The sequence below is a fragment of the Zootoca vivipara genome, chromosome 3, assembly GCF_963506605.1.
Source record: "Zootoca vivipara chromosome 3, rZooViv1.1, whole genome shotgun sequence".
NCBI lineage: Eukaryota > Metazoa > Chordata > Lepidosauria > Squamata > Lacertidae > Zootoca > Zootoca vivipara.
This window is the reverse complement of record NC_083278.1, coordinates 51,845,291-51,855,518: the sequence shown is the minus strand read 5'-3', so window position 1 is coordinate 51,855,518 and position 10,228 is coordinate 51,845,291.

The window sequence follows — 10,228 nt, the reverse complement described above, 5'->3', positions numbered from 1 at the left end:
TTTGAACGATTCCTACTGTAGTTAATCTTCAGCTTCATTCTCTTTCTTTTTAAAATTATTATTCTTTAGGCGCTTTGGCCTGCCTAAAGATTATAATTGGTTGGGGGAAATAGACCAAATAATATACATTCTACTGTGTGTGTATTTTGATGTCTCCTTATGTATAATTTATACTTCAGCACAGTAGCTTGTAACATTCTCAAAGCTCAAAAAAGATGAACTTGCATTGAATTGTAAACCAAACCAGTTCAGTCTGTAAAGAGATGAGAGTGAATTGGAGTCAGTTCCTTTTCGGACCTGAGACTAGAACAAGTTACTTTTTACTTTCCAGGCTCTGGTTTTGTGGCCATTGAAAAAAAAAACCTGATGCCAATGTGTGGGTTGAACGATGGGCTACTTTTTAAAAATTGAACACAAGCAGAACCCGCAAGGGGAAGTTATTGGTGTGGGAGCTAAATAACAAAATTTTAAGCGAAAGCTTGCCTGGGTAGGGGGAGGCAATTCCACCTCCCCACACCTCCAGCCTCACCAAAGGTGAACAGAGCTGCCTTTCTGCATCACTTCCCCTGGTGCCGAAAACTCTGAGTGGATGAGGCAGGTTCTGCTCAAATGTGGCCCTTATCCTGCATCCAGGCTGTAAAACTTTAAGGTGCAGGGCTTGGGAGCCGCCCATCACCCCTAAAGATGCCTCAGGGATCACACCATACAATAAAAGCATATGGCCTGCAAAGAATCCTGGGAACTGTAGTTTACCCCTCACAGAGCTATAATTCCCAGCACCCTTAACAAGCTCCAGTTCCCAGGATATTTTGGGGGAAGTCATGTGCTTGAAATGTATATTGTGTATGCAGCCTGAGTAGCAGGGTGGGGTATCTTTGTGACACTGACAGCTGTCATATCAGGGCTGTGAACCTTTCCTCAGGGTTAATCTATTAGGGACTGCTTGCTGCTGGTAGGTGGGGTCAGACCCCAAAGTGCTCTTTCTTTTTCTCTTTCAATAACCTCCCCCATTCCCTTGCTATCTGCATAAATTAGGCTGAGAGCCGCAGGCTGCCCACTGTTGCATTGTCCCAATCAGTGTGTCAATCAGAGTCATGGGTTCAGATTTAAATTGATGGCCACCAGACAGGGGGTGGAGAGAAGCAAGCATGATGCAGGTGTGCACGCCAGCACATTGCTCATTTGTTTGCACATTGCACAGTTTGTTCTTTAACCAAGTCAGAGTATGCAACTCATATGCGTCTCAGTATGTGCCAGTGGTGTCTCCTTTGCTTCTGCCAAATTCCTCACACAAAATCTGTAGACTTTCATGTGATGTAAACTGATAACTTGTCTCTCTCATGCAACCCACAGGTTTCACCTTGTGCATTAGTGAGGGGGGCTAAAAATGGTAGCTGGTCTAAAACCACATGCATCTTTTGCAGTTGAACATGAAGGTCAGGTGTTGATATTTGCTATTCTCTGTGGCGCCACCCCTTCTCATTTGGGCGAGTGCGTTGGTGAACTCTTGATCATTTTTATCAAATGATGTTTTAGGGTGCCAGACCCTTTCTATTTCTGCAACAGGTCTGAATTCAAGGATTCCCAATTATGCAAAGCTGCATTCCCCTCAACAGAGAAATGATTTGCCACTCCACTAAAACACTTTGATGTGCAGCATGAAGATTTCTCCAGGGTCTCCCTCTGCTCAGATTCTTAAAGAAACATGCAAGAAACAACAGCTAAGGAAGACAAAAGGTAAGAGACCAAATCCTCTCCGTCCCCCTGTAACTTAGGGTTTCACCTGCTCGACTCAGTCTAGAGCCATCATTAGTGGGCAATAAAGACCCTTCCACAAACCTGGAGTCATTTCCGCATTATAACAATAAGTGTAGCCTGATCATACCCTTTTTATACCAGAGCAAGTCTCACTATGTTAGTTGAAGCTTAAGGTAAAGGTAAAGGGACCCCTGACCATTAGGTCCAGTCATTGCGCGCTTATCTTGCATTATTGGCCGAGGGAGCCAGCGTATAGCTTCCAGGTCATGTGGCCAGCATGACAAAGCCACTTCTGGCGAACCAGAGCAGCACACGGAAACGCCGTTTACCTTCCCGCTGTAGCGGTCCCTATTTATCTACTTGCACTTTGGCGTGCTTTCGAACTGCTAGGTTGGCAGGAGCTGGGACCGAGCAACTGGAGCTCACCCCGTCGCAGGTATTCGAACCGCTGACCTTCTGATCAGCAAGCCCTAGGCTCTGTGGTTTAACCCACAGCGCCACCTGGTTGAAGCTTACTCTTTAATAAATGTGCTGAAGATGCCACCCTTCATAATTATATCTTTTTTCAGAGTGGTCAAAGTATCTGCATATATTATCTCAGTGATCCTTAGAACCCTGTAAAGCAGGCAGGTATTACTTACTCCATATTATGTAGGCCATCTAGTGATTCCATAGGCAAGTTGATAGTTGAACTGGGGACATCAAGCTAGCACATGCTCTTTCCACTGTGCTACTGCCATTTAAATGTTTTGCTTGTGAAGTACATTGCTGGTGGGAAAATAAGCAGGTCATAGTTGCTAATGCAGATTTAAGCAGTGGTGCCATGTTGCCTAGTATATCTGGATGATAACAAGGGGCATCTTTATTAATTGTCCTGTATGGCAAATGAACACCATTTGGCTTCTGTTGTCAGCAGCTGTCTGTAATAGACATATGTGCATAAATGGAGCATAAATGGCTTGTGCGGGTGGCACTGTGGTCTAAACCACTGAGCCTCTTGGGCTTGCTGATCAGAAGGTTGGTGGTTCGAATCCGTGTGACAGGGTGAACTCCCATTGCTCTGTCCCAGTTTGAAAGCACACCAGTGCAAGTTAGATAAATAGGTACTGCTGCAGTGGGAAGCTAAAAGGCGTTTCCGTGCACTCTGGCTTCTGTTACGGTGTTCCATTGTACCAGAAGTGGTTTAGTCATGCTGGCCACATGACCTGGAAAGCTGTCTGTGGACAAACACCGGCTCCCTTGTCCTGAAAAGCGAAATGAGCGCTGCAACCCCATAATCGCCTTTGACTGGACTTAACTGTCCAGGGGTCCATTACCTTTACCTAGCTATGTAATTGTTTCAAAAGTGCCAGAAAAGGAATAGCAGTAATCAAAGTGCATTGCTATAAAACTGATCTTCCATTTTCTACAGAATTGTGGGAACTTGGGAGATAACAGGAATTTCAAAGCAATTCGTTGCTGCTGCTGCTGCTACATATATAAGATGTTTCAATAAAGAAAGTTGTCCCCACTGGCTGATACAGAAATACCTGCAATATCTTTTCAGCTTTAAAGCAAGCCTGATCTTAATTATGCTTTCTTATGCTTATGGCATTCTGAAAGAAGCACTGCTAAGTTCAATGGGGCTTAGCCCCAAGAAAGTATGTACTGTATAGGATTGTAGTTTAAATCTTTAAGCACTGTCTGTCTTGACAGCCAATGGTCTTGTTGAGATGGATGTCATGGCTGGTGACAACTGGGAGCTGTTCTTGGAGGCTCTCTTGCCTTTTTAGGCTATGAGGGTCTCCGTGTGTTTAGGATAATGTGATTGACAGCTCCACTCCGGCCCCAATTAGCACCCTATAATTTATTAGCTTCTGCTTTCAGATTATGCGTTAACTTCACAAATATTTCAACCACGGAAACAGCAGCTATCAAGTGTCTCCTGCTTGATCCAACTTGTGGGGGCTGCAGTTAAATACAGAGAGCCCTCTGCGGCTCTGTCAGGAGAGAATAATCATTTGCATCTTTGCTGTCAGACTAGCAGCATCGCAGCAAAAGGGGAAGGGAGGGGAGGCGGAGATCAAATTAAGGTTCAGATCATATTTTGGGGTCTTCGTTTGCAGGGGAGAGGTTGAACCTGTTGACTCGGCTAAGGGAGGCTTTTGTTTGTCTAACGGCTGCCGCTTGCATAAATATCGCCGCTTCAGTTGCACGCAAACAGCAACTGTGAGAATGACAGGAGCCACCACTAGTGCCATTCCATTGCCCCTGACTGCTGAAAAGGAAAGCAAACATAAAAATAAACCGCATGTGAAAAAGTTGAGGGTAGCATGTGCAGAAGAACATGGAGCCCAGACTCTGAAAAGGGGATAATAAAAAGTGTGTAAAAGAGATATACTGTACGTAGCCTCTGATTGCTTGTGTTGTCCTTATCAAATGGGATCCAGATAAATTATGATGAAGGGCTGGCTCGTGTGTGCATGCACATCAGTGGATATGTTTCACCACTCAGTTGATTGCAGCTTAATGTGTGATTGGCCTCCATCAAAATAGTGTGCTTGATGTAATGCAAGGTGGTTCACCAGTGATGATTGCCACACCTATGCAGATCATTAGAAGATGAGCGGGCATACATGGATTCACCCTAAGCATTTGTACTGGTGAGGTGTGAACACATCCAATCAGGAGGAATTTGCACTTAGGGCCATTCTGGCTAGATGCCCTGCTGTGTTGAGCTCTGCAATTGCAAGCCACGTAGCACCAGAGTAGGGAAACTGGCCCATTAGATGTTGCTTGACTACAGCCCCCCATTTGTCTCTGAACACTGGCTTTGCTGGCTTGGGCTAATGGGATTTGGAGTCAAACAAAGTCTAGAGGGTCACAGGTTCCCCATCTCAGATGTAGAATCCATATAAGGAGCTGGGAACCTTTGACCCTCCAGCTATTGCTGAACTACAACTCCCACCATCCTTAGCAAACATGGCCAGTGGCCAGGGAAGATGGGAGTTGTAGTTCAGCAACATCCAGGGGGCCAAAGTTTCTCCACACCACCGTTAGGTCCAGTCGCAGATGACTCTGGGGTTGCGCGCTCATCTTGCTATATAGGCCGAGGGAGCTGGCGTTTGTCCGCAGACAGCTTCCGGGTCATGTGGCCAGCATGACTAAGCCGCTTCAGGCGAACCAGAACAGCGCACGGAAATGCTGTTTACCTTCCCGCCGGAGTGGTACCTATTCATCTACTTGCACTTTGATGCTCTTTCGAACTGCTAGGTGGGCAGGAGCTGGGACCAAACAACGGGAGCTCACTCCGTCGTGGGGATTCGAACCACTGACCTTCTGATCAGCAAGCCCTAGGCTCAGTGGTTTAGACCACAGCGCCACCCGTGTCCCTCCACACCACATAATGCATCCATAAAGACCTATTGCATTCTGATTATATTTTCTTTCCAAATATGCTTAAAGATGTCTTCAAATTAGATTACCTAGGTGGACACAGCCCACCGGATTTATGATACAGCTAAAGCAGCAACGTAAGAGCTAATGTAGGACATAGAAACCTGGTTATAATATTTGCTAATCTTTATTTCTCTTCCAACTAGGCGCAGCTCTGCAGAGGGCTAGGCATGTTAGTCTTAACAAACAGCCTTGTGCATCTTAAGGACTAACAAATTTATTCTGGCATAACCTTTGATGGTCTGTAGTCGGGCAGGGATCTTTTACGTCCTCTGCATCCTTTTAAAATAGAGATTGTCAGGATTGAACTTGGGACTGTTTGCATGTAAAGCATGTGCTCTATCGTCCCTCACCAATAGTATAGTGGCCAACCAACTCAACTCCAAATCAGGAAGCTTTGAATCTCATATCAACCCCAAACACCCTAGAATATCTCAGTCAAGTCCCTGTCACTCTGTTTCAGACCATTCTCAGTTTTAGACCATCCTCTGTCATCAAAATAGGAATAAGAGCAATGGCTTACCTTGCAGGGGTTGAGGCTGATAACAATTGTAAGTGTATGCTTTCTGAAATCCATAGTAGGACAATAACTTTATTAGGCCAACCAAAAGGTCACATATGGAGCCATAACTTTTCATCAGGTTAAATGGTCCAAATAACAAGGGGTGGGAAAGGAAGAAACGTTATGGCACATGGGAGGAGGGGGCAGACATTCACAAGAGGCTCTCTGTGATGTGCTATTCAGGTTAATCCATGTAAATGACTGTGAACATTTGGAAGTGTTCATCATTGCTGTTAGAAAGCTCCCAGGTTTGGTGCTTGCTTGGGTCTTCAAAAGCAAGAGGTGCTGGGTCAAGGAGCCTAGTAGGCCACTTTTTGGTGAGCTGCATTCAGCAAAACAGGCCATATGTTGTGCTTGCTTGCTTTAAACCCATAACAGATATTAGCACAGATCCAAACAGAATTGCAAGGGGAAAGCAAGAGGGCAAGGCACATGGGCATAGCCAGAATTTTTGGTGGGGGTGGGGGGAAAGAAACTCAGTTTGCTATGTGTTTTTATTGATTTTTATTTAGGGGGGCAGCTGCCCCTTCCTGCCCCTCCTGGCTACGTCCATGGCAAGGCAACTCCTCTGCAATGTAAAATGATGGCAGTGCAGACAAAGTTCCCCAGGGACAGGCAACTCTCACTCCTAGGAGATGATGTTTGTGCACACAAAGATTGCTAGGAAATGGCTTCACCCTGCAGCAAAAGCTCATCTGAACTGAACAACCCTCGTCGAAAAGGGAAAAAAAGAATTCCTTCCAGTAGCACCTTAGAGACCAACTAAGTTTGTCACTGGTATGAGCTTTTGTGTGCATGCACACTTCTTCAGATGTTATTATTCAGATGGTATACGGCAGACTAACACGGCTACCTACCTGTAACTGAACAACCCTGTGGCAGAAAGAAATGAGAATCCGTTGCTAAAAGAGGTAGTTTAAACAGTTCTAGCAGCAGGGGGACCCAAATGCAAACTGAAGTTGTCATCTGTTATATTCTTTCAGCCGCATCAGTGCTAAGAAAGATTCTTGGGAAGCAGACTCTTGTTAAAATTCCGCCTCCAAAAATAAAACAGGGGCTGGGAGCTGCTTCTCTGCCTCAAATGGAGATTTCCTTCTGTCTACCCCACCATATTTTCCCGAGAGAGAACACTGGATCTTCCAGTGCAATGCACTTAAATTCAAAGGTGGTGGTTATTTTGTTTTGTTTCAACAACACATATTTATTGTGAATACTGTACAGTGATGTATCGCACAGGGGCTGGGAACTAAGGAGCCCCTGATTCAAACTGTAGCTGAACTAAGTGGTTTGAAGCAAGCCATCTCCCTCCCAGCCCCTCTCCTCCATTCTGCAATATGGGAATGTTGATGTTAGCCAGGCATCTTCATTGTACTGTTTTCGGCAACTTCTAAAAACTCTTTTGTTTCGATGTGTCAACCCAGACCTGCAATTTTATTATGTCTGTTTGGTTTTATCTATATTTTGATAATTTTATTATGTCTACTGTTTTTAAATTATGCTTTTATTGCTATTTTTAAAAATTAATATTTATAAACTAGTTAGAAATGGGTTTTTAATTGTGAAGTATATAAAACTTTCTAAAGAATAATGCTAGCCTTCCTCCCCCCCCCTCCCCGGACTACTGTAACCATTACTGACTTGTTTCGAGCACTTGAAATGCACTATATTATTTATTTATGTATTTATTTCAATAAAAAAGTTGGATGGAGAAATTTTGTCAAGGGAAACCTGAGCCTGAGGCATTCTAACAACAGATTCAGAAACATTTTGTGGCATACCTCTCATTGTGCATATACCGCATGAGCCCGTAGCAAAATCTTCATGCACAGTTGAGATGTCATGCTCTGTATGTACTCAAGTTGGCACACTTTCCCGCTACACTGAAGTGTGACCTAGAGGAATATTTGTGACATTTAAAGTGACTCTTAACTGACGTTAGCTAAGGAGGAGCATCACGCACTTATCTAGATAAAATGATTAGGCCGTATATCATTTCCTACACTTGCAAAGCTGTAAATGGCCGTCCTCTCTAGATAAGCAGAATCCCCTGCCAAGTCTGCCTGAAACATTAGCAGCCAGGGCTGCCCCCAATTTTGATAGGACTTGTTCCATGTCCATAAATCTGGCTGAATTATAGCCCTAAGGGAAAGCTAAAGATAAGACCCAAACTTTAGTGGCCTGGGGGGGGGGAACTTTTCCTGACCTTTCTGTATTGCTGGCATTGCCCTCTGTTCTAATGAGAAGCCACCATATAGACGTGCTGCTATAAACACTGACCTTGGAACAGCTGCAGCATTTACAATTAGATGTAGAAAGATCTGAAGCAAACTGGAGAACAGCCCTCCCCTCAGCTGTTGCTCCTTGCGAGAGAAGACAGGCGATGGGAGAGCAGAGTGGGAAGACCATTCTCTGGGGATGACTGGCAGGCTAAGAGGTCAAGCCATCCTCCATCCTCACAAGAGAATGCAAACATGGGGAGAAAAGGAAGCCTCCTCCTGCCAAGTTCAATACCTCCTTTTATCCTAAGAGTAACACACAATATGCAAAAGTAACTAGATAGCCAGAATAGAGCTCAGCACCCCACACATGATACAGAGGGAAAGCAGGCTGGTGGAATAGGTTTGGCAGAATCTTGCCCACTGACAGTGCAGTCCAGCACATGTTTTCAGTGGGGGCGCGGGTGGCGCTGTGGTCTAAATCACTGAGCCTCTTGGGCTTGCCGATTAGAAGGTCAGCAGTTCAAATTCCCGCGATGGAGTGAGCTCCCGTTGCTCTGTCCCAGCTGCTGCCAACCTAGCAGTTCAAAAGCACGCAAGTGCAAGTAGATAAATAGGTACTGCTGTGGCAGGAAGGTAAACGGTGTTTCCGTGCGCTCTGGTTTCTGTCACAGTGTTCCGTTGTGCCAGAAGTGGTTTAGTCATGCCGGCCACATGACCCAGAAAGCTGTCTGTGTTCAAACACCGGCACCCTCGGCCTGAAAGTGAGATGAGTGCCGCAACTCCATAGTCGCCTTTGACTGGACTTAACTGTCCAGGGGGCCTTTACCTTTTACTCTTTAGTAAATTTGTTTAGTTTGTAGCCCAATCTCATTTCTTTCTAAATATGGGTAGGGCTTGGAAAGCACAGACAGCACCTGGAAAATTAGATGGAGGCCAGAACAGATGTTAAAACTTTTCATTGTCATCTACCATAGCGAGCTGCCCTAGAATTTACAGTGGTATCTCTGGTTGTGAATGGGATCCGTTCCGAAGGCCCGTTCGTAACTTGAAAAGCCCGCAACCTGAAGCGCCGTATCTGCACAGGTGCACGGCACGATCTGGCACTTGTGGGCATGCACAAAGCATGATTTAGCGCTACTGCGCATGCGCAAGTGGCGAAACCCAGAAGTAACCCTTTCTGGTACTTCCGGGTCGTCGCAGGACGCAACCTGAAAAACTGTAACATGAAGCAAACGTAACATGAGGTATGACTGTACAGTATCCAAACTTTTTTCAGAGAGGGCCAGATTTGATGAAGTGAAGGGCCGTGAGGGCGAAACCAAAGGGCTAACCAAAGTTGTTGACTTTTTTAAAAAATGATTTTACCCCAAAGAGTTGTTGAGCCAGATTAGGCCCCCAAAACGGACTTTGGACATGCCTGGTTTAACCGCTTGCCTGGGGTGAATATTTTGACCCACTCCAGCAAAACATATTGGCTGTGCTATTCTATGCACATTTACTTGAAGTTAAGTCCCACTGTTAAGTGACCACATGACCCGGAAGCTGTACGCTGATTCCCTCGGCCAGTAAAGCGAGATGAGCGGCGCAACCCCAGAGTCATCTGCGACTGGACCTAACGGTCAGGGGTCCCTTTATCTTTAAGTCCCGCTGTGTACAATGAGACCTAGTCCCAGGTAAGTGTGTATAGGATTGCAGCTTAAGTGGTGGATATGGGGGGGGGGGCAAAATCCTAATTTCACATACACACTGCTGGAGGCTCAGCTGGTGATGACCAACCAGGAAAGAGATCTTGGCGTTGTGGGAGACAGCCGAATGAAATGTTGATCCTGTGTGTGACAGCTGTGAAAAGGGTGAATTCCATGCTAAGGATCATTTGAGAAGGAATCAAAACTGCCAATATCGTAACTCCCTTTCCAAGTAAGGTTGGGAAAGATTTCTGTCTGAAACTCTGGAGAGCTGCTGCTAGTCAGTGTGCAGACAATACTGAGCGAGATGGACCAGTGGCCTGAAGTGGTATAACTCCAGTTTCAGATCTTTGGGGCATTTGAACTTAGAGTGGGGAAGATGAGTGAGAGAGGACATGATAGAGATTTGCAAAACTACACATTATGTGGAGAGAGTGATGCTTTTTCTCCTCTCCAGGTATCTGGGGCCATCCAATGAAACTGATCAGTTGAAAATTCAGAGCAGACACTTTAAATACTTCTTTTACACACTGTATAGCTAAATTGTGGAATTTGCTGCCAAAGGGTGT